The 24398-nt window shown below is 54.0% G+C and overlaps 1 long non-coding RNA gene across 1 annotated transcript; it reads left to right on the top strand.

The window, feature by feature from the left end:
* The first annotated feature begins 13758 nt into the window (after positions 1 to 13758).
* LOC109942314 (uncharacterized) lies at positions 13759 to 15552 on the top strand. The gene is made up of 2 exons (XR_002265033.2): positions 13759 to 14593; positions 14705 to 15552. It is a non-coding gene; the product is annotated as an uncharacterized lncRNA (long non-coding RNA).
* Positions 15553 to 24398: the final 8846 nt, after the last annotated feature.

Genomic DNA, 24398 nt, shown 5'->3' with positions numbered 1-24398 from the left:
ACTTAAGTGTAGGAGTTGCTTGAAACCCTTAGTTGCATAAACTCAGGATTCCTTTTTGAGATGGATACTAGTATGCTAGGTCGAGTAGCTGCTTTGCTAATTAGGATCTCGGTAGAAATCGGGTGATTTTTCTAGCACTCGCGCAAGGTCAGGAATTGATTGTATTCATCTTGATAACGAGATCTATGATGGTCTATGGACTTGGATCCAGGGTGGATGCCATGTTCATGAGACGGAAAAGGAATTAAGGATTAATGTGTGGATACCTGAGTCAAGTGTTTGAACGTACTAAACACATGTCGGGCGTGGACTTTCCTCCTCACTTGTCCTGAGACTGGGTCTCCCATGCTAGCTATGGTGGGTACAAGTGCGGTCACTGCACGGCGGCAGCCGGGGTCAGTGGAGCATTGTATGCCAAGGCGGTGAGCCCTGGCCGCGAATGGGGAATCGATGGGGACGGTTGATATGTGTGGGGACGGTGTGCCCCTACATGTCGTGTGTTTAGGTTTACCTTGCAAGGTTAAAACTCGATTCGAATCGTCTGCTTCTCGCAGCTAATGAGACTGCTTGACCCCTTGTACTACATTGAGTAAGAAGTGAAATGAGGTTTTACTTGAGATAACATGTTGATTGTACTAAATGATTGCTACCATGTATGCTTAGAAGGAACAAACTTAGCTAAAAATTATGATGCTAGAATTGAAAAAGCTAAAATTGATTTTTAGACTCAGCTAGTGCTTTTGGCAAACCAAACCCCTCAGCCAAACAGCTGCATGGTCTAGAGGTAGAGGAGTAGATTCCTTACACCGGGTAAGTCTAGCTGAGTATTAGTATACTCAGCGTTGCTTGTGGCATAATTTTTGCAGGTACGCTTCAGGATATGGTTGATGGTGTGACTTGGCCTACCACCCTGCCACCGGGTTGGACGGTCGAGTGGGATGCTGCTCCAGCAGGAGAGAAGCAGGAGGAGTAGTGGGCTAGGCCTTGCCCTATTCCTCATCAATCGACGTTATCGACTATCCGCTGCAATTTAAATTATGAACTTGTTTCAGTTGGCTTAAAAAATCCGATTTATGTAATAACTCCAGTACTTTAATTTGAGGTTTCCTGTTTTATTGTATTTTCTCTGTGACTCACCATCGAGTGATAGTGGTATTTGATCTTGGATAAGTGGCTTTATCAGACTAGATCTGAGGGACTGACGGGTTATTCTGATTTAAGTGTGTTGCGGCCTCTAAGGTGTGACTTGGGCACTTAAGCTAGAATAATTCGGGCAGTTCTGCCACAAGCCCCTGTGCCAGGTCACGGACCGTCTGGCCCCTGGTCGCGGACCGCCCGCGCCTGTGCAGAGAGCACCGCCGCCGATTCTCAACGCAGTGATTGGCACCCGGATCGGCACCTACAAACCATTGTTTCCTGATACATCTCTAAAAGTATTACAAATGCTTCTATAAAAAACACCTTCGGCATGAATCAAGCAAAAACGAAGGTATAAGCTTCGGGACAACCGCGTAAAAAGACAAGAGAGAAGCTAGAAGAAGCCAGAAGAAGGTGTTCACAGATTTTGGCGACAAGATGTGTCGGCGTTTCGACCCCGGGGGGTCCCTGGACCGACGAGTAAATTGTCGCCGCGTGTCCCAGCCCAGATGGGTCGGCACGAGACAGAGCACGAAGGGGGGAAAGGAGACAGGCAAAAGGGGAAACCTGCGGCCTTCGTGTTGCCCTGCGCCCAGGTCGGGTGCGCTTGCAGTAGGGGGTTACAAGCGTACGCGTGGGAGAGAGCGAGAGACTTTACGCGTCGGCCCGTTCTCCCGCGCGACCAACCTTCTCGTACGAGAGCCCTGGACCTTCCTTTTATAGGCGTAAGGAGAGGGTCCAGGTGTACAATGGGGGTGTAGCAAAGTGCTAACGTGTCTAGCAGAGAGGAGCTAGAGCCCTAAGTACATGCCGTCGTGGCAGCCGGAGAGGTTTTGGCACCCTATTCATGTGATGTCGTGGCCGTCGGAGGAGCGCTGGAGCCTTGCGGAAGGACAGCTGTCGGGGCTGTCGAGTCCTTGCTGACGTCTCCTTGCTTCCGTAAGGGGCTGAGAGCCGCCGTCGTCATGGAGCACGCAGGGCGCCATCATTATTTGTTTACCGGGGCGAGCCAGATGGGACGTCGGTCTTGTTCCCCGTAGCCTGAGCTAGCTAGGGGTAGGGTAATGATGGCCCCCCTGTGATGTGATCAGTCCGAGCCCTGGGTCGGGCGAGGCGGAGGCTCCTCCGAGGTCGGGGTCGAGTCTGTCTTCCGAGGTCGAGGTCGAGTCAGAGCCCCAGGTCGGGCGAGGCGGAGACCGTCGCCCGAGGCCAAGGCTGAGTCCGAGCCCTGGGCTCGGGCGAGGCGGAGTTCGTCATCTTCCGGAGCCGAGGCTGAGTCCGAGCCCTGGGGTCGGGCGAGGCGGAGTTCGTCGTCTTCCGGAGCCGAGGTTGAGTCCGAGCCCTGGGGTCGGGCGAGGCGGAGTTCGTCGTCTTCCGGAGCCGAGGCTGATCCTGAGCCCTGGGGTCGGGCGAGGCGGAGTCCATCGTCTGAGGCCGAGACGGGGGTCGAGCCCTAGGGTCGGGCGAGGCGGAGCTTCCTATGGCGCCTGAGGCCGGACTTGGCTACTGTCAGCCTCACTCTATCGATTGGCACAGCAGTCGGAGCGACGCAGGCGGCGCTGTCTTCTTGTCAGGTCGGTCAGTGGAGCGGCGAAGTGACTGAGGTCACTTCGGCTCTGTCGACTGAAGAGCGCGGGTCAGGATAAGGTGTCAGGCGACCATTGCATTAAATGCTCCTGCGGTACGGTCGGTTGGCGTGGCGATCTGGCCAAGGTTGCTTCTCTGCAAAGACTGGACCTCGGGCGAGCCGAAGGTGTGTCCGTTGCTTGAGGGGGCCCTCAGGCGAGACGTGAATCCTTCGGGGTCGGCTGCCTTTGCCCGAGGCTGGGCTCGGGCGAGGCGAGATCATGTCCCTTGAGTGGACTAAGCCTTGACCTTAATCGCGCCCATCAGGCCTTTGCAGCTTTGTGCTGATGGGGGTTACCAGCTGAGATTAGGAGTCTTGGGGGTACCCCTAATTATGGTCCCCGACAGTAGCCCCCGAGCCTCGAAGGGAGTGTTGATACTCGCTTGGAGGCTTTTGTCGCACTTTTTTGCAAGGGGACCGGCCTTTCTCGGTTGCGTTTCGTTCCGGAGGGTGCGCGCGAGCGCACCCGCCGGGTGTAGCCCCCGAGGCCTCGGAGGAGTGATTTGACTCCTTCGAGGTCTTAGCGCGTTTCGTGATGCCTCGACCGGTCTGGTTGTTCCCTCATGCGAACTGGCCGTAGCCCGGGTGCACAGTCGAGTCCCAAGTTCTCGAACTGGTATGTTGACGCTGTCAACGGTTCGGCCGGAGCCGGGTTTGCGAGAGCAGCCCCCGAGCCTCCGCACAGAGCGAGAGGACGGTCAAGGACAGACTCGGCTTTTTACATACGCCCCTATGTCACCTTTCCGCAAGGAGGAGGGGGAAAGCGCCATGTTGCCCTCGGAGGGCGCCGAACATGGTGTCTCTAGTGAGTTGCTAACGGGTAATCCGAGTGGACGCCCGTGCCCCATTTGTTAGGGGTCGGCTAGTGGCCCGGAGGCGCGCTCCAAAAGTACCAGCGGGTCATTTGCCGGACCTGGTCCCCTTTTGACGGGGTCCGAGGGCTCGATGCCTCCCTCTGGTGGGATTCCGTTACAAAATCGTTCCCGTCGGTCTCGGAAATGTCCTAGGGTACCTCGGGAGCGTAGCCTGAGCCTTGATTATGTATCGAACGTACCCAGGGTCATCCCTCGCTCTGCGTGCTCTGAGGCGGCTGTCAGAACCCTTCGGGGGCCAGCCTACGAAGCCCTGATCAGTAGTGGGAGCGGAGCCCGAGTGGCCTGAGGCGGCCGTTGAACCCTTCCGAGGGGCCAGCCTTCGAACCTCTGACCAGTAGTGGGCGCGGAGCCCGAGTGCTCTGAGGCGGCTGTTGAACCCTTCCGAGGGGCCAGCCTTTGAACCTCTGATCAGTAGTGGGCGCGGAGCCCGAGTGCTCTGAGGCGGCTGTTGACCCCTTCCGAGGGGCCAGCCTTCGAACCTCTGATCAGTAGGGGGGCTTGGGGCCCGCTTCCTTCATGGAGAAGGATCCATTTCGGAGTATCCCCTTCCCCGGTCCCTGTGGCAAGAGAGAGAAAGAGGAAGTGGAAAAGGATATGAAATCGAACGTCGTGGCGCACCTTTTTTGACACGGTCATTATGGCGGAGGTGAAGCGTCGCCTGCTTCGCCTGCCAAAGGTGCCGCCTGTCCTGCCGCAGAGTTAATGCGACGGGACGAGTGGTTCGCGGGGCAGCCGTTGTGCGTGCGCGAGCCGTTCGAGGAACGGAACACGGACGCGTCGTCTTCACGCCGTGGGAGAGGACTCTCTCGCTGTCCCAGGAGGGGACGTGAGCTTGCTGACGACTTGACTGCTGCTTCCGCCCGCCTGCCACCGCCATTACTGCCTGCCCATTTCTGGTCGTATCGACCGTCGTGCCTTCTCCCGCGGCTGACTGACCCATGACCGATGTGCTCGGTTGGCACTGTCGGGTCATGCGCAGGGTTGCCTCGAGTCGCGGTACCGGTTCCGCAGTCGAGAAGGCGCGGTACTGGCACGAGTGGCGGTGCAGTTTCTCGCATGTAGCAACCGGCGCGCCGGTTACATGACGTGTGGGCCTGGGCCTCCATGCTGAACGCGTCGAAGTCGAAAGGGTGCGCCCCCTTGGTGCGGTTGCATGCCGCCTGCATGGCGGTCCGCTCTTTCACCCGCTCGTCCAGGCGATAGTGGAGAAGCGCTTGTAACCGCTGGGCAGTTCCGCGCACCGCGCGTGCGGCGGTTTTGGCTCCTTCTGTCCTGGGCCAGCTTGCATGACGCGTGGGACCCAGCCCCCGTGTCGTAGGGGGAGGACCTTGGAGCGTGTTGGAGAAGACTTGGTACGCGCCGGCTGAGGACGCAAGTGGGGGGAGTTGCCTTTAAAAGGAGGGTGACCCCCTTGGAAGGCAACCATGTATTCGCACTCCCTTCATGCATTGCGTCCTTCCACCTTCCGAGCCCCCGGATGGGGAGCACTCGCGTCGCTTTCGTCTTGTCGTCGTTGGAGGAACGCAACTTCGCAGAAGTTGGTACCTTTCAGCCATCGTTCGGCTTCAAGGATTTTCATCAGGCAGCCCGGCTGCATCCCCTCGCCGGTGGTCACCCAAGACGGTGACCACCAGTTCCAAGGTGGGGAGAAGCAAGTCGGGCTGCGGCCTCTGCCCCTCCCTCAGCTTCAAGGATGTTCATCATCAGTGCTGGGGAGGGGAGTGCGCCGAGTTGGGCCTGTCTCCGTGCGGGCAGCGGCCCGCTCCTTCCCTCAGTGATCGGGGGGAAGGGCGTTCGCCATTCGTGGCGCTGGCAGCTGCCGCGTCCGGCTCTCCGGCTTGAGCGGCTTCGGCGCTGCTTCCGGTGCCACCTCCCACCGAGGCAGCCGGAAGAGGTTTCTCCACCGACGAGATAGCCGGCGCCACCCGCTGTCTGACCTCCAACTCTACGGCCTTCTGCATGTCCTCGCCCCTTGGGCGGGGACGCGGGCGAGGGCCTTGTTGCAGCAGCGTCTGCCCTGAGGTCATTGCTGCTGTTGTTTGGCCGCCCGGGGCGGAAGTCGTTGTCGCTGCTGCTGGAGCGGGCGTCAGCGAGCCATCCGTCGGTGTTCTGTTGCTCCGCAGGCCCTCCAACGTGGGGGGTTGTTCGTACCTGCGGAGGTGGAACCGGAGTTCCGTTTGTAATGGCACCTTGAGTGCCGGTGTCTGTTCATTGTGGCTGTCGGGGCATGAACATGTATGTATTTTGGTGTGGAGCCGTGTTTTTTCGTCATTTTGAGCACTAGGACTCGCCTGTTGGCTAACTGAACCGCTTAACCAAGTGTGAGTTGCCTCGTGCGAAGGTGACGAGTGAGGTATCCGTATCCCAGAGGCGTAAGAGTCCCTCGGCTCGGTCGACCTTGCCGCCCGAGGCTTCTCTTGCTTAGTTAAAGGAACCCTCGGCCGCTCTGCGATGAGCCGGGGCCGGAGGCAGCGGTGTCAGCATGGACAGAGGCAGAGTTGGTTCGAAAAGAAGACTTCGTCGGCCGGAGCCTGGCCGGGCCATCCACTGGTGGGACCAGCGCCGGAGTTGAGTTGCCGAGGCCACGAGCCGGGCTGGTGTCCTCGGAGGACAGCTGGCTGAGGCTTCGGGCTGGCCAGCCGAGCCGTCTGCTCGGGCCGGGTTCCTGGAGGAGACCCTGGCGGTGATGGCCCGGGCGCGGTGCTGACGTCATCCTTCGGAGCGGAGATCCTCCGACCGCGTTGCCGTCCGAGGCTCGGTCGGACTTTGCCGAAGGTGGAGTTGACGCCGAGGGTGCTGTTGTTCCCCATCCATCGACGTCTAAGCCTGCAGGATCGGTTCGCCTGTAGTATGCATATGTTTTTTGCGGCCGCCGAGGCCCAAACATACTGTCGTCACGTTGTAAAGCTGCGTTTCTTTTCCTCTTGTTTCAAGTATCTGGACTTATTTGTCGGTAACAGAATTGTTTGTCCGAGCGAGAGTTACTTTTCACGGAAGGTGATGAGTGAGGTATCCGTATCCCGGAGGCGTAGGAGTCCCTCGGCTCGGTCGGCCTTGCCGCTTACGTGTACTCTTACACGTCCGTAGGATTCCGTTATCGATATAGTCGAGAAGGCCCGAAAAACCGTTTCGGCAAAAAAGTTTCCGAGCATTAAGACTTTTTTGGTCAGCGGAATCGCTTATCCGAGCGTGAGTTACTTATCGCAGAAGGTGATGAGTGAGGTATCCGTATCCCGGAGGCGTAGGAGTCCCTCGGCTCGGTCGGCCTTGGCTGCTTAAGTGTACTCCGTCGTTTTCAGGATCCCACTTTCGAAGTAGTCGAAAAGCACGAAAGGCGTTCTGACAGAAAGACCTTTTCCGAGGAAAATTTTGACGCAGAGGGGGTTCCCCCCTTCTAGCCCCCGAGGGAGGGTCGGGCTTTGCCGAGGCAAGGCTGACCCTTCCTTGATGGTTAGACTTTGTATGTGAACGAGGTGTACGAACGACTTGAAAGCATCTTAAGGGTAGAAGCGACGTAGCTGTCGGATGTTCCAAGCGTTGCTGTAGACCTCGCCTTGACTGTTGGCCAGCTTGTAGGTCCCGGGCTTCAGAACCTTGGCGATGACAAATGGCCCTTCCCAGGGAGGCGTGAGCTTGTGCCGCCCTCGGGCGTCTTGTCATAGTCGAAGCACCAAGTCGCCCACCTGGAGGTCTCGGGACCGAACCCCTCGGGCGTGGTAGCGTTGCAGGGACTGCTGATACCGCGCCGAGTGTAGTAAGGCCATGTCCCGAGCCTCTTCCAGCTAGTCCAGTGAGTCTTCTCGGTTGGTCCGATTTCTTTGGTCGTCTGTCACACCCGGGTTTCAGGGGCACCAAGACCCGGGCGCGAACATAATCACCAGGTGTGCTGGGACCAAGTCTCACACATATGATGAATCATGGCACAGGATCGAATGTCACATCTTTACTACATAATAGGAGTTCTATACAAAATAAATAAATAATTACATTATAAGGAGACAGCGGTCCAGCAACCCAAAGTTGACTGGGAGACGACGGCCTAGATCTCTCACGAACTCATCACAACATCCTCCATGCGCCTCATCCTGCGGTACCTGTTCTTGACCTGTGGGGGGGGTGTGAGACAGCAAGAGTGAGCTCACATACGTTCATTTCTCAACAAGTTGTGGGGAATAATGTGCATGAACTCGCCAAAGGTGGGAGCTCATGTGAAGTGTAAGGCTTACCAAAGAGGATGGTTAGAGCTGAGCATTGCTTTTAAAGTTGGTCAAAATTTTATTAGCAATTACTAAGTATAAGTAAATACCAACCCAATTAAGTAGTAGAACAAAAGTAACAACATCACCTGTGATGCAATGCATATGACAAATTGAATTTAAGTTTCATAATTTAATCATCAGAGAGTCCTGAGCTGCTCATGACCGTGAGCTCGGCTAGTATACCAGTTTTACACTCTGCAGAGGTGGTACCCTTTACCCACAAGTCATGTTACCCATCTGCCAAGGGATCGCGACTTCCCATACACCTCTATCGAGGAGGCGAGGCAGGGTAACACTACGAGGCCTTTACAAAGTTCCACTAGCTTCAGAAAACCCGCTACAGTTTATAGGAAGCTCCAATGCAGGGTTCTTGCCTGACCGCCATCGCAGCAAAATCAACCAAGGACCTCCCTACATTGACCACTCCCCTACTGCCCTTGCCCCTTTCGGGTAAGGTAGTCCTCCACTAGCTTTCCTAATTAATCAGCCAAGGGCGTCCATAAACCCTTGTGGTGGCATGTGTTTCTCAAGTTAAGCTCTATGTTCCAATTAACATTAATGAACTTGACATGAACAGTAAATAACAACGGATAACAAAAGTATAATCATGAATAATGTGTATCTCAATGCCCAAAACCACATATAGCACTAGCAAGTACTACCCAAAAAGTTCAGTGGTAAACAAGGCATAAAGATAGACAAACTAGGGTAACCTATTAGGTCCCATCAAAATTAACCTATGCAGATCATTATGATTAATTAGAACATGAGTGGGTAAAAGAAGTTATCAAGGGCACAACTTGCCTGGGACTTGAGATTCCAGGTACCAACTTGCTCTTCAGATGACACGTGACCTCGCGCTAGTCGTAGCAATACAAACATACATGGTATAGGCAAAATTAACATCACACCAAACATAAGAATAAACTATATAAGAATATTCTACGCTGCGCAACGAGATCGTAGGAACAAGAATTACTACATTCGGAGCTACGGTTACCAAGGTATGAATTTCTGGAGTTATTTAGTACCTACAATAGAGTCATTCAAGCGAATGATTTTAAATTAAGTTTCATGGCTAAACAAAGGTACTAGGTGATAAACAGTATTAAAACAAAATTAATGCAACTGGAATGGATCAATTTGAAGTTAAAACGGATGAGATATGGATTAAACAAGGTTATAGGTATTTTACTATTAAATTTATACCTAAATAATACTTCCAGGGGCTCTTCTGCTAATTCCAGGGACTTATCTGTGAAATATTCTTACGATCGAGGGATGGCGGGTTGATTTGAGAATACTACAGGGGCTCTTTAATAAAACTGTCATCGCGAAGGGGTATCTTTAAGTCTCAGCCGTTGGATTAGATCTGGACGAATCGGATTGTGAGCATGAAGGGAAAACAACCCGAGCCACACATCAATAGATCCATGGTCTGGATCGGGTTGGCCCAAAGCAGTACATAGGTTTTAATCTGCACCGCCCATTTGGATCTAACGGCCCGCACTCTTCTTCAACCCCCTAGGAACTGCGCAGAGGCGGCGCCATGGCCACACGGTGGAGAACGCGACCGTGGCACTAATTGGCCTCCCCCGAGCACCACAGTCAAATTGAACGGAGCTACACGGTGTGCGCGGCATCGCGATCACAATGGATGTATTCTTACCGGCATTGAGGTACGGATGAAGCTTGGCCACGGCGCACAGCGGATTCATGGCGTCGCTGCGCGACGGCGAGAAATTCCCCACCACCAGGTTGGCCATCGACCCCGGTGCCGCATCGAACGCGTCCCAGGGTAACCGACGAAGCTCCCAGACCCGCTGTCGAGTCTCTATCGATGGCATACCTGTGATTCGTTCGCGGTGGATCTCGCTTCCTTTCTCTAACCCTCTGTTCGGTGATGCAGCTCGCCAATGGCCCAGGGGATGCCGCGGCCACGGATTTATACCCAGGGGCGAGGACGAGTTCGGTCAAGCTGCGCGACAAGTGCGGGAGATCCTCCGCGGATTCCGCAGCGTTAGCCGTGCGCAACGGAACGCAGGGAGGGGATGAATTTGTTCGGTGGACCCCACCCCCGAATCCGCAAGGCGCGCGGCGAGTGGCTCAGGGCAGCGGCGATTCCTTCCCTCTTATTCACGGGCGCCCAGTAGTCGCGGACACCGCGGCGAAGACTCCGGCCGAACTCAACGACCCTGGCGAGCTCCCAGGCGAGAGGCTCGGTCTAGGCAGGTGAGACACCATCAGCGGTAAGAGCAGAGAGGGCAAGTTAGGCCAGCACGGGCGGCGAGAAACACGGCCGGGATCGGATCTTGCCGCGCGCAGAGATCGACGGATTCGTTGGAGTCCGCCACGATCGGGAGCTGGGAGGAGAGTCTGTTCGCAGGGCCCAAGTGGCAGAGGCGCAGCGGTCACTGACCCAGGCGGCCCACGCGTAAGAGGTTGTTTCCGCAGCGCGCGCGATGTGAGGCTGACGGGGCGGTACGTGGGCCCACATGGCGGCTAGGGTTTGGCGCAAGCGCGCACACTGGTAGAGAACTGGGCTGCAAGAGTAAGGGGAATGGGCCGGGGAGAAGAAGTTGGTCCACTACGCCAAGTGAAGCCTTTTTTTCTTTATTTCATTTTCTTCCTCTTCTCTTTTAAATTTAAATCTCAAATTTGAATTCAAATAGTGTTGTGAACTTGTACCCAAATTAATGTACAAAATAAACATACTAGTATCGTAGTTATTTATTTATGTATAGCTTTTATTTTGTTTTGTATAGTATTTATTATTTCCAATTTTCCCCAATTTGCACTTTTGGGATTAAATCCAATTCTCTTCTCATTATTATTTTTCCATGTTATTCCTTTTATATTGTCACAAAATGCACACCAAATAAAGTCCAGCATGATGCATAATTTAGTGGCAGATATTTTATATTTTTTTGTTTTCATGTGATGTTCTCATGAAATGATAAATATGGACAACACACATATATACAAAGGAATGTCATTTCTCCTTTTAGGTTATCCTTCACAAATTATAAGTTGGGTATTACAAATCCTACTCCCCTTAACGGAAATCTCGTCCTCGAGATTTGTAAGGACAGGGATGTAAAAAGCTTTTATTTATAGTTTAGCCTTTAACTTCTAGTTAGTTTATAAATAAGAAGTTTCATGTTATTTAGAAAGTAGTTGTGAAAGCATGGGTATATATATGTATAGTCACCTTATTGTGTAGGATACAAGATAGGTTAGGGCAAGAATAGCCTAGGGTAAGCAAGTTTATGATGGGAAAGAATTCCGTGTTAAGTGGTAATGCATCTGAAGGTTGGGTTTGACCTCTCTCCTTTCTTGACGAGGTTGATCCTTTCTTCTCCGGTCTTGAGCTCATTGATTCGAGGTCAGTGTATATCATCAAAGTTACCGGAGTATGGTTAAGATGGATATGGGTGACATAGACTAGATAAGATCTACTTAATTTATTTTAGAATACATCATGCTTGTTACACTTTTATGAGATAAGCAAATTGGTGGGGGTAAGTATGCTGATTAGGACAAGATGAGTCTCCAAGAGTAAGATAGAATCTTCTGAGATTGGTCAGATCTATTAGGATAGGATAGAATCTTTTCGAGATAAGATGGATCTTATTAAGATAAGAAAGAATCTTTTAAGATAAGATGAATCTATTAAGACGAGAGAGAATCTTGTAAGATAAGATGGAATTTGTTAAGGTAAAATGGATCTAGTAAGATAGGAGAGTATCTTTTAAGGTAGGATGGATCTATTTTAAGTTAAGAGGGAACCTTTCAAGATAATATGAATCTATTAAGAAAGTATCTTTTAAGATGAGAGAGAATCCTTCGAGATAAGATAGATCCATTTGATATATTCTAGTTGGTCTAGTTTATCTTATAAACAGTTTAGGAGGATAAGATATTTTTTACACAAGATGATCCTATTAGGATGAGATAGATTCCTTTAAGTTAAGAGGGATCCATTAAAGTTAAGAGAGGGTCTTTTAAGGTGAGAGGGATCTATATGAAATAGATACACTTTAATGGAGGATAATCTAAGTTGTTTAGTTATCTCATGAGTTTTATTTATTTATATCTATGCGTATATGTAGAAGTAATTTTGGTCATTACTCCACAACTAATGACACTCAATTAAAGATCCAAATCAAACAAGTATCATAAGAACAAACACTCAAGCGTATAGATACCTATAAAAATAGTTTTATTTTTGTTCCTAAGAGAAGGTCTCCTATTCCTAAAGTCACTTTAGGCACATGATTTCAAAGTGTGAAATCCACATTTGTCTTCAGAAGAAAAAGGTAAGAATAATCAGAGTAAAGCGGAAATAGATGAGAAAAGATTAAGATAAGTTTAGAAAAGAATCAGAGTAGCAAAGGTAAGTAAGTATTGGTTGTCCAGTTCTATCTAGGTTTCGTCCTACAGTCAACATTCCTCTGATACCACTTCTGTCACACCCGGGTTTGAGGGGCACCAAGACCCGGGCACGAACATAATCACCAGGTGTGCTGGGACCAAGTCTCACACATATGATGAATCATGGCACAGGATCGAATGTCACATCTTTACTACATAATAGGAGTTCTATACAAAATAAATAAATAATTACATTATAAGGAGACAGCGGTCCAGCAACCCAAAGTTGACTGGGAGACGACGGCCTAGATCTCTCACGAACTCATCACAACATCCTCCATGCGCCTCATCCTGCGGTACCTATTCTTGACCTGTGGGGAGTGTGAGACAGCAAGAGTGAGCTCACATGCGTTCATTGCTCAACAAGTTGTGGGGAATAATGTGCATGAACTCGCCAAAGGTGGGAGCTCATGTGAAGTGTAAGGCTTACCAAAGAGGATGGTTAGAGCTGAGCATTGCTTTTAAAGTTGGTCAAAATTTTATTAGCAATTACTAAGTATAAGTAAATACCAACCCAATTAAGTAGTAGAACAAAAGTAACAACATCACCTGCGATGCAATGCATATGACAAATTGAATTTAAGTTTCATAATTTAATCATCAGAGAGTCCTGAGCTGCTCATGACCGTGAGCTCGGCTAGTATACCAGTTTTACACTCTGCAGAGGTGGTACCCTTTACCCACAAGTCATGTTACCCATCTGCCAAGGGATCGCGACTTCCCATACACCTCTACCGAGGAGGCGAGGCAGGGTAACACTACGAGGCCTTTACAAAGTTCCACTAGCTTCAGAAAACCCGCTACAGTTTATAGGAAGCTCCAATGCAGGGTTCTTGCCTGACCGCCATCGCAGCAAAATCAACCAAGGACCTCCCTACACTGACCACTCCCCTACTACCCTTGCCCCTTTCGGGTAAGGTAGTCCTCCACTAGCTCTCCTAATTAATCAGCCAAGGGCGTCCATAAACCCTTGTGGTGGCACGTGTTTCTCAAGTTAAGCTCTATGTTCCAATTAACATTAATGAACTTGACATGAACAGTAAATAACAACGGATAACAAAAGTATAATCATGAATAATGTGTATCTCAATGCCCAAAACCACATATAGCACTAGCAAGTACTACCCAAAAAGTTCAGTGGTAAACAAGGCATAAAGATAGACAAACTAGATTAACCTATTAGGTCCCATCAAAATTAACCTATGCAGATCATTATGATTAATTAGAACATGAGTGGGTAAAAGAAGTGATCAAGGGCACAACTTGCCTGGGACTTGAGATTCCAGGTACCAACTTGCTCTTCAGATGACACGTGACCTCGCGCTAGTCGTAGCAATACAAACATACATGGTATAGGCAAAATTAACATCACACCAAACATAAGAATAAACTATATAAGAATATTCTACGCTGCGCAACGAGATCGTAGGAACAAGAATTACTACATTCGGAGCTACGGTTACCAAGGTATGAATTTCTGGAGTTATTTAGTACCTACAATAGAGTCATTCAAGCGAATGATTTTAAATTAAGTTTCATGGCTAAACAAAGGTACTAGGTGATAAACAGTGTTAAAACAAAATTAATGCAACTGGAATGGATCAATTTGAAGTTAAAACGGATGAGATATGGATTAAACAAGGTTATAGGTATTTTACTATTAAATTTATACCTAAATAATACTTCCAGGGGCTCTTCTGCTAATTCCAGGGACTTATCTGTGAAATATTCTTACGATCGAGGGATGGCGGGTTGATTTGAGAATACTACAGGGGCTCTTTAATAAAACTGTCATCGCGAAGGGGTATCTTTAAGTCTCAGCCGTTGGATTAGATCTGGACGAATCGGATTGTGAGCATGAAGGGAAAACAACCCGAGCCACACATCAATAAATCCATGGTCCGGATCGGGTTGGCCCATAGCAGTACATAGGTTTTAATCTGCACCGCCCATTTGGATCTAACGGCCCGCACTCTTCTTCAACCCCCAAGGAACTGCGCAGAGGCGGCGCCATGGCCACACGGTGGAGAACGCGACTGTGGCACCAATTGGCCTCCCCCGAGCACCACAGTCAAATTGAACGGAGCTACACGGTGTGCGCGGCATCGCGATCACAATGGATGTATTCTTACCGGCATTGAGGTACGGATGAAGCTTGGCCACGGCGCACGACGGATTCATGGCGTCGCTGCGCGACGGCGAGAAATTCCCCGCCACCAGGTTGGCCATCGACCCCGGTGCCGCATCGAACGCGTCCCAGGGTAACCGACGAAGCTCCCAGACTCGCTGTCGAGTCTCTATCGATGGCGTACCCGTGATTCGTTCGCGGTGGATCTCGCTTCCTTTCTCTAACCCTCTGTTCGGTGATGCAGCTCGCCAATGGCCCAGGGGATGCCGCGGCCACGGATTTATACCCAGGGGCGAGGATGAGTTCGGTCAAGCCGCGCGACAAGTGCGGGAGATCCTCCGCGGATTCCGCGGCGTTAGCCGTGCGCAACGGAACGCAGGGAGGGGATGAATTTGTTCTGTGGACCCCACCCCCGAATCCGCAAGGCGCGCGGCGAGTGGCTCAGGGCAGCGGCGATTCCTTCCCTCTTATTCACGGGCGCCCAGTAGTCGCGGACACCGCGGCGAAGACTCCGGCCGAACTCAACGACCCTGGCGAGCTCCCAGGCGAGAGGCTCGGTCTAGGCAGGTGAGACACCATCAGCGGTAAGAGCAGAGAGGGCAAGTTAGGCCAGCGCGGGCGGCGAGAAACACGGCCGGGATCGGATCTTGCCGCGCGCAGAGATCGACGGATTCGTTGGAGTCCGCCACGATCGGGAGCTGGGAGGAGAGTCTGTTCGCAGGGCCCAAGTGGCAGAGGCGCAGCGGTCACTGACCCAGGCGGCCCACGCGTAAGAGGCTGTTTCCGCAGCGCACGCGATGTGAGGCTGACGGGGCGGTACGTGGGCCCACATGGCGGCTAGGGTTTGGCGCAAGCACGCGCACTGGTGGAGAACTGGGCTACGGGAGTAAGGGGAATGGGCCGGGGAGAAGAAGTTGGTCCACAACGCCAAATGAAGCCTTTTTTCTTTATTTCATTTTCTTCCTCTTCTCTTTTAAATTTAAATCTCAAATTTGAATTCAAATAGTGTTGTGAACTTGTACCCAAATTAATGTACAAAATAAACATACTAGTATCGTAGTTATTTATTTATGTATAGCTTTTATTTTGTTTTGTATAGTATTTATTATTTCCAATTTTCCCCAATTTGCACTTTTGGGATTAAATCCAATTCTCTTCTCATTATTATTTTTCCATGTTATTCCTTTTATATTGTCACAAAATGCACACCAAATAAAGTCCAGCATGATGCATAATTTAGTGGCAGATATTTTATATTTTTTTGTTTTCATGTGATGTTCTCATGAAATGATAAATATGGACAACACACATATATACAAAGGAATGTCATTTCTCCTTTTAGGTTATCCTCCACAAATTATAAGTTGGGTATTACATCGTCGTACGCCCTTGTCCTCGGGGAATCGTATTCTAAGTCTGTGGGCAAGATGGCCTCGGCCCCATAGACTAGAAAGAACGGTGCGAAGCCCGTGGCTCGGCTCGGCGTTGTCCTCAGACTCCAGATCACCGAGGGGAGTTCCTTCATCCATCACCTGCCGAACTTGTTGAGGTCGTTGTAGATCCTTGGCTTGAGTCCTTACAGAATCATGTCGTTGGCACGTTCTACCTTCCCATTCGTCATGGGGTGAGCCACGGCGGCACAATCCACCCGGATGTGGTGATCCTCGCAGAAGTCCAGGAACTTTCTGCCGGTGAACTGGGTGCCGTTGTCGGTGATGATGGAGTTTGGGACCCCAAAGTGATGGATGATGTTGGTGAAGAACGCCACCGCCTGTTCGGACCTAATGTTGTTTAGGGGTCGGACCTCGATCCACTTGGAGAATTTGTCGATGGCGACCAGCAGGTGCGTGTAGCCCCTGGGTGCCTTCTGCAAGGGACCGACGAGGTCCAGACCCCACACAGCAAACGGCCAGGTGATGGGTAATGTTTGTAGAGCCTGAGCGGGCAGGTGGGTCTGCCTTGCGTAGAATTGACACCCTTGGCAGGTGCGGACAATTCTATTGGCGTCGGCCATCGCGGTCGGCCAGTAGAAACCTTGTCAGAAAGCGTTTCCAACAAGGGCTCGAGGCGCTGCATGATGACCGCAAGCCCCCAAGTGTATTTCTTGTAATAACTCCTGGCCTTCGGCGATGGATATGCATCGCTGGAGGATGCCGAAGGGGCTGCAGTGGTAGAGCTCCTTCCCGTCACCCAGCAAGACGAATGACTTGGCGCGCTGCGCCAGTCGCCGAGCTTCGGCTTGGTCGAGGGGCAGCTCTCCTCGGTGGAGATATTGCAGGTACGGAGTCCGCCAGTCTCGATTGGGCGGGACCCCATTCCGCTCTCCCTCGACGCGCAGTGCCTCACCCTCGGGGGCCGAGGGCGCCTCGGGCTGAGCCGAGGGCGCCTCGGACTGGGCCGAGGGCGCCTCGGGCTGGGCCGAGGCCTTCTCGGGCTCGGGCGTGTCGTCGGTCTTGACTGAAAGTTGATGTAGGTCTCAGGAGAAGATGTCGGGAGGGACAGTTGTTCGCCCCGAGGCTATCTTAGCCAGCTCGTCCGTAGCCTCGTTGCATCGTCGGGCGATGTGGTTGAGCTCGAGCCCGTAGAACTTGTCTTCCAGGCGCCGAACCTCGTCGCAGTAGGCTTCCATCTTCGGGTCGCGGAAGTGGGAGTCCTCCATGACTTGGTCGATGACAAGCTGCGAGTCACCGCGAGCGTCGAGGCGTCGGACCCCTAGCTCGATGGCGATGCGCAACCCGTTGACCAGAGCCTCGTACTCAGCCACGTTGTTGGACGCCGGGAAATGGAGGCGCAGCACATAGCGGAGGTGCTTCCCGAGGGGCGAGATGAAGAGCAGGCCCGCGCCTGCCCCTGTTTTCATCAGCGACCCGTCGAAAAACATGGTCCAGAGTTCCGGTTGGATCGGAGCCGCCGGGAGCTGGGTGTCGACCCATTCAGCCACAAAGTTCGCCAAGACTTGGGACTTGATGGCCTTCCGAGGGGCGAATGAGATTGTCTCGCCCATGATTTCCACCGCCCACTTTGCAATCCTACCCGAGGCCTCTCGGCACTGGATGATCTCCCCCAGGGGGAAGGATGACACCACAGTCACCGGATGAGACTCGAAGTAGTGTCGCAACTTCCGTCGCGTCAGAATCACTGCGTACAGCAGCTTCTGAATTTGTGGGTAGCGGATCTTGGTCTCGGACAGTACGTCACTGAAGAAGTAGACCGGCCTCTGGACGGGCAATGCATGCCCTTCTTCTCGTCTCTCAACCACGATCGCAGCGCTGACCACCTGAGTGGTGGCGGCGACGTAGATCAAGAGGGCTCCTCCGGCAGCGGGGGGCACCAGGATGGGTGCGTTCGTAAGGAGCGCCTTCAGGTTCCCGAGGGCTTCCTCGGCCTCGGGGGTCCAAGTGAAGCACTCGGCCTTTCTTAAGAGGCGGTACAGAGGTAGGCCTCTTTCGCTGAGGCGCGAGATGAAGCGGCTCAGAGCCGCAAGGCATCCCATGACCCTCTGTACGCCTTTCAAGTCCTTGATGGGCCCCATGTTGGTGATGGCCGCGATTTTCTCCGGGTTGGCCTCGATGCCCCGCTCAGAGACGATGAACCCCAAGAGCATGCCTTAGGGGACTCTGAAGACGCACTTCTCGGGATTGAGTTTTACGCCTTTCGCCTTGAGACACCAGAATGTCGTTTCAAGGTCGGAAAGGAGGTCGGAGGCTTTCCTCGTCTTGACTACGATGTCATCGACGTAAGCCTCGACCGTTCGACCAATGTGCTCTCCGAACACGTGGTTCATGCACCTTTGGTACGTCGCACCCGCATTCCTCAAACCAAATGGCATAGTAACGTAGCAGTACATGCCAAAAGGTGTGATGAAAGAAGTTGCGAGCAGGTCGGACTCTTTCATCCTGATTTGTTGATACCCTGAGTAGGCATCGAGGAAAGACAGGGTTTCGCACCCAGCAGTGGAATCCACAATTTGATCGATGCGAGGCAGAGGGTAGGGAACCTTCGGACATGCTTTGTTTAGACCAGTGTAGTCTACACACATCCGCCATTTCCCTCCTTTCTTTCTCACAAGCACAGGGTTGGCAAGCCATTCGGGATGGAATACCTCTTTGATGAACCCTGCAGCCATCAGCTTGTGGATCTCCTCGCCTATGGCTCTGCGCTTTTCTTCGTCGAATCGGCGCAGAGGCTGCTTCACGGGTCGGGCTCCAGCTCGGATATCTAGCGAGTGCTCAGCGACATCCCTCGGTATGCCAGGCATGTCCGAGGGACTCCACGCAAAGACTTCGGCGTTCACGCGGAGAAAGTCGACGAGCACTGCTTCCTATTTGGGGTCGAGCTCGGAGTCGATCCGGATCTGCTTGGAGGCATCGTTGCTGGGGTCGAGAGGGACGGACTTGACCGTCTCCGCTGGCTCGAAGTTGCCGGCATGGCGCTTCACGTTTGGCGCCTCCTTGGAGAGGCTCTCCAGGTCGGCGATGAGGGCCTCGGATTCGGCGAGGGCCTCGGCGTACTCCACGCACTCCACATCGCATTCGTACGCGTGTCGGTACGTGGGGCCAACGGTGATGACCCCGTTGGGGCCCGGCATCTTGAGCTTGAGGTAGGTGTAGTTGGGGACGGCCATGAACTTGGCGTAGCACGGCCTCCCCAGCACCGCGTGGTAGGTTCCTCGGAACCCGACCACCTCGAACGTGAGGGTTTCCCTTCGGAAGTTGGAGGGAGTCCCGAAGCAGACGGGCAAATCGAGTTGTCCGAGGGGCTGGACGCGTTTCCTGGGGATGATCCCATGAAAGGGCGCCGCGCCTGCCCGGACCGAGGACAGATCGATCCGCAGGAGCCCGAGGGTCTCAGCGTAGATGATGTTGAGGCTGTTGCCCCCGTCCATGAGGACCTTGGTGAGCCTGACGTTGCCGATGACGGGGTCGACAACGAGCGGATATTTCCCCGGGCTCGGCACGCGGTCGGGGTGGTCGCCCTGGTCGAAGGTGGTGGGCTTGTCGGACCAGTCTAGGCAGACTGGCGTTGCCACCTTTACCGAGCAGACCTCCCGACGCTCTTGCTTGCGGTGCCGAGCCAAGGCGTTCGCCACTTGCCCACCATAAATCATGAAGCAGTCGTGGACCTCGGGGAACTCCTCTGCCTTGTGATCCTCCTCCTTGTCGTTGTTGTGGGCCCTGCCACCTTCCGCAGGTGGCCCGACCTTGTGAAAGTGGCGCCGAAGCATGACGCACTCCTCAAGGGTGTGCTTGACGGGCCCCTAATGATAGGGGCATGGCTCCTTGAGCATCTTGTCGAAGAGATTGGCACCTCCGGGAGGTTTCCGAGGGTTCTTGTACTCAGTGGCGGCGACAAGGTCCACGTCGGCGGCGTCGCGTTTCGCTTGCGACTTCTTCTTGCCTTTCTTCTTGGTGCCGCGCTGAGTGGACGCCTCGGGGACATCTTCCGGCTGGCGGCCCTGGGGCTGCTTGTCCTTTCGGAAGATGGCCTCAACCGCCTCCTGGCCAGAGGCGAACTTGGTGGCAATGTCCATCAGATCGCTCGCCCTGATGGGGGTCTTGCAACCCAGCTTGCTCACTAGGTCACGACAGGTGGTGCCGGCGAGGAACGCGCCAATGACATCCGAGTCGGTGACGTTGGGCAGCTCGGTGCGCTGCTTCGAGAATCGCCGGATGTAGTCCCGGAGAGACTCTCCCGGCTGCTGGCGGCAGCTTCGGAGATCCCAGGAATTCCTAGGGTGCACGTACGTGCCCTGGAAGTTGCCGGCGAAGGCTTGGACCAGGTCGTCCCAGTTGGAGATCTGCCCCGGAGGCAGATGCTCCAGCCAGGCTCGAGCGGTGTCAGAGAGGAACAGGGGGAGGTTGCGGATGATGAGGTTGTCATCGTCCGTTTCACCCAGCTGGCAGGCCAGCCGGTAGTTCGCGAGCCACAGTTCCGGCCTCGTCTCCCCCGAGTACTTTGTGATGGTAGTCGGGGTTCGGAACCGAGTCGGGAACGGCGCCCGTCGTATGGCCTGGCTGAAAGCCTGCGGACCGGGTGGTTCGGGCGAGGGGCTCCGATCCTCCCCGCTGTCGTAGCGTCCCCCACGCCTGGGGTGGTAGCCTTGGCGCACCCTCTCGTCGGGGTGGGCTCGACGGTTGCAGTGGTGGTGCTCGTTGCCGAGGCGACCCGGGGCCGCAGGCGCTGTGTTGCGCGTGCGCCCGGTGTGGACCAAGGCTTCCCGCATGAATCGGGAAGTCGCGGCGCGATGCTCCGAGGGGTACCCCTGCCTTTGGGAGGCAGAGCTTTCGGCCCGTCGGACCGCGACATCCTCCAGGAGATTCTTGAGCTCTCCCTGGATACGCCGCCCTTTGGTGGTCGATGGTTCCGGCATCGCGCGGAGAAGTATTGCTGCTGCAGCCAGGTTCTGGCCAACCCCACTGGAAGCCGGTGGCGGCCTTGCCCTGACGTCGTCGGCAATGCGGTGCTGGATGCCCTAGGGTAGATGACGCGCTTCTCCGGCCGGAGCTTGGTCTGCCCATTCCTGTCATATGTTTCGCCGGAACGGCTCAAGAGTTCCTGCTCCCTCGTCGAGCCTGGCCTGCATCTCGCGGAGTTGCTCGAGCTGTGCGTCCTGACCCCCCGCAGGGACTGGGACCACAGCTAGCTCCCGAAGGATGTCAACGCGAGGCGCAGGCCTAGGGGGGTCGCCGTTTTCTGGCATACCAAGATGGTCGCCTTCGCCGGGACCCCCTAGATCGACGTGGAAACATTCACGACTTGGGCCGCAGTCCTCGTCGCCGAAGCTGCGGCTACCGTCGGAACAATTGGAAAGGTAGTAGTCGCATGCGGCCATGAAGTCCCGCATGGCACTGGGGTTACCGAGCCCGGAGAAATCCCAACAAAGGTCGGGCTCGTCATCTTCCTCGGAACCCGAGGGTTCGTAGGTCGAGACAGCCGTCAGTCTGTCCCAGGGCGACCGCCTACGGTACCCCGGAGGGTTTGGACATGCCTCTATGAAGGCTTCCACCGAAGCGAAGTCGCTTGGTGGGTCGAGGCTGAATCCAAAAGGCACGAGATGGGAATCGGTCGGTACCTCTTGGTCGACGGGCGGTGACGAAGTCGCGTCAGGGGCGGACTGCACCGTCGTCTCAGGTACGAGGGTGACGCCCAGCAAGTCCCTCGCAAGCGTGCTGGCGTCATTCGTTCGCTTGGAGTTGGTGTATTGCGGGGAAACGGCACTCGTCTTCGTCTCAGACGCGAGGTCGACGCCCGACGTGTCCCCCGCTGGGGCGCCGGCGCCGTCGACTCGCTCGATAGCCGACGAGGTGCCGCCTCCGGCTTGGCCATGGTTGCCCCGCCTCCTCCTCCATCGACGGGGGAGGAGACGAGACAAACCCGAATGTTGTTCTTCCGTCACGTGGGGAAGACGTCGTCGGTTCCGCCGGCGGCGGGCGGGCTGACGGCCGCCATTGTTGCTGTCGCGCGGCGGGGGAAGGAGTATCATGTCATAGCCGCCGTCGAGGGACATGAACTTAAGACTCCCAAAACGGAGAACCGTCCCGGGTTGGAAAGGTTGCTGGAGACTACCCATCTGGAGCTTGACGGGAAGCTGTTCGTCAACACGCAGCAGGCCCCTGCCTGGCGCGCCAACTGTCGGCGTTTCGACCCCGGGGGGTCCCTGGACCGACGAGTAAATTGTCGCCGCGTGTCCCAGCCCAGATGGGTCGGCGCGAGACGGAGCACGAAGGGGGTAAAGGAGACAGGCAAAAGGGGAAACTTGTGGCCTTCGTGTTGCCCTGCGCCCAGGTCGGGTGCGCTTGCAGTAGGGGGTTACAAGCGTCCGCGTGGGAGAGAGCGAGAGACTTTACGCGTCGGCCCGTTCTCCCGCACGGCCAACCTTCTCGTCCGAGAGCCCTGGACCTTCCTTTTATAGGCGTAAGGAGAGGGTCCAGGTGTACAATGGGGGTGTAGCAAAGTGCTAACGTGTCTAGCAGAGAGGAGCTAGATCCCTAAGTACATGCCGTCGTGGCAGCCGGAGAGGTTTTGGCACCCTGTTCATGTGATGTCGTGGCCGTCGGAGGAGCGCTGGAGCCTTGCGGAAGGACAGCTGTTGGGGCTGTCGAGTCCTTGCTGACATCTCCTTGCTTCTGTAAGGGGCTAAGAGCCACCGTCGTCATGGAGCACGCGGGGCGCCATCATTATTTGTTTACCGGGGCGAGCCAGATGGGACGTCGGTCTTGTTCCCCTTAGCCTGAGCTAGCTAGGGGTAGGGTAATGATGGCCCCCCTGTGACGTGGTCGGTCCGAGCCCTAGGTCGGGCGAGGCGGAGGCTCCTCCGAGGTTGGCGTCGAGTCTATCTTCGAGGTCGAGGTCGAGTCCGAGCCCCGGGTCGGGCGAGGCGGAGACCGTCGTCCGAGGCCAAGGTTGAGTCCGAGCCCTGGGCTCGGGCGAGGCGGAGTTCGTCGTCTTCCGGAGCCGAGGCTGAGTCTGAGCCCTAGGGTCGGGCGAGGCGGAGTTTGTCGTCTTCCGGAGCCGAGGCTGAGTCCGAGCCCTGGGGTCGGGCGAGACAGAGTTCGTCGTCTTCCGGAGCCGAGGCTGATCCCGAGCCCTGGGGTCGGGCAAGGCGGAGTCCATCGTCTGAGGCCAAGACGGGGGCCGAGCCCTGGGGTCGGGCGAGGCGGAGCTTCTTATGGCGCCCGAGGCCGAACTTGGCTGCTGTCAGCCTCACTCTGTCGAGTGGCACAGCAGTCGGAGCGACGCAAGCGGCGCTGTCTTCTTGTCAGGTCGGTCAGTGGAGCGGCAAAGTGACTGCGGTCATTTCGGCTCTGTTGACTGAAGAGCGCGCCAGGATAAGGTGTCAGGCGACCCTTGCATTAATTGCTCCTGCGGTACGGTCGGTTGGCATGGCGATCTGGCCAAGGTTGCTTCTCTGCAAAGACTGGACCTCGGGCGAGCCGAAGGTGTGTCCGTTGCTTGAGGGGGCCCTCGGGCGAGACGTGAATCCTCCGAGGTCGGCTGCCTTTGCCTGAGGCTGGGCTCGGGCAAGGCGAGATCGTGTCCCTTGAGTGGACTAAGCCTTGACCTTAATCGCGCCCATTAGGCCTTTGCAGCTTTGTGCTGATGGGGGTTACCAGCTGAGATTAGGAGTCTTGGGGGTACCCCTAATTATGGTCCCCGACAAGATTATACAGAGAAAAGACACTGCTACCCTTATCATGTTTAGTAGTCTAAATGTTTAGGCTTCAAGGTACAATTGTAATTCTACCAAAGATGTATTCCACGTCTATAAATAGATGAACAGTGTCCCACAAAAGGACACCTCTTTTTCCGAGGGGGAAAGATCTCAACTTTGTTGTACCCATTCTGTGAAATATCTTCGTGTTGCTTTGTATCAAGAAGCTGAGGGAATGTTTGTAATCTTTTTTAAACAAGGGAAGATGGAATAAAAATACTAAGAAACATGAGATGGGTTTTACATTCTATGGTTCATTTATGTTTCTATTAAAGTACTTTCATCTTCTCTCAAAACCTTCGTCTTCAAGTTAACATCTGTAAGAGGTGTTAACTTGAATACGAAGGTTCAAACTCATCAACATGTGTTGCCTTGTTTTTATGCCGTATAGGAATTGAAAACAAGTGAGCAAACCTACTATGGCAAATGTTGCCGAAGACCAAACTACAGAATCTAAAAGCGCATCTACAATTAATGTTGAACTGTGTCTTCCAATGGGGCCCCAGATAGCACTAGTATGTCTTCAGTTTCAGGAACTACAGATAAACCTGCTGAACCTGAAGAATCTTCACAAGTATAAGGGGTTCTTGTAACTGCATGTAGCGAGGTGGAGAAAGAACCAGCTGTTGTTGCTAAGGTTTAGGGTTTAGGGTTGTTTGCAGGTAGCGCGACGCTGGCATGGCGACGCGGCCAGGGCTACAGGCAGGGAGGCAGCGGCAAAGGGCAC

The sequence above is a fragment of the Zea mays genome, chromosome 9 (assembly GCF_902167145.1).
Source record: "Zea mays cultivar B73 chromosome 9, Zm-B73-REFERENCE-NAM-5.0, whole genome shotgun sequence".
Taxonomy (NCBI): Eukaryota; Viridiplantae; Streptophyta; class Magnoliopsida; order Poales; family Poaceae; genus Zea; species Zea mays.
The sequence above is the reverse complement of the archived record's forward strand: the minus strand, read 5'-3'. Positions and strand labels throughout refer to the sequence as shown.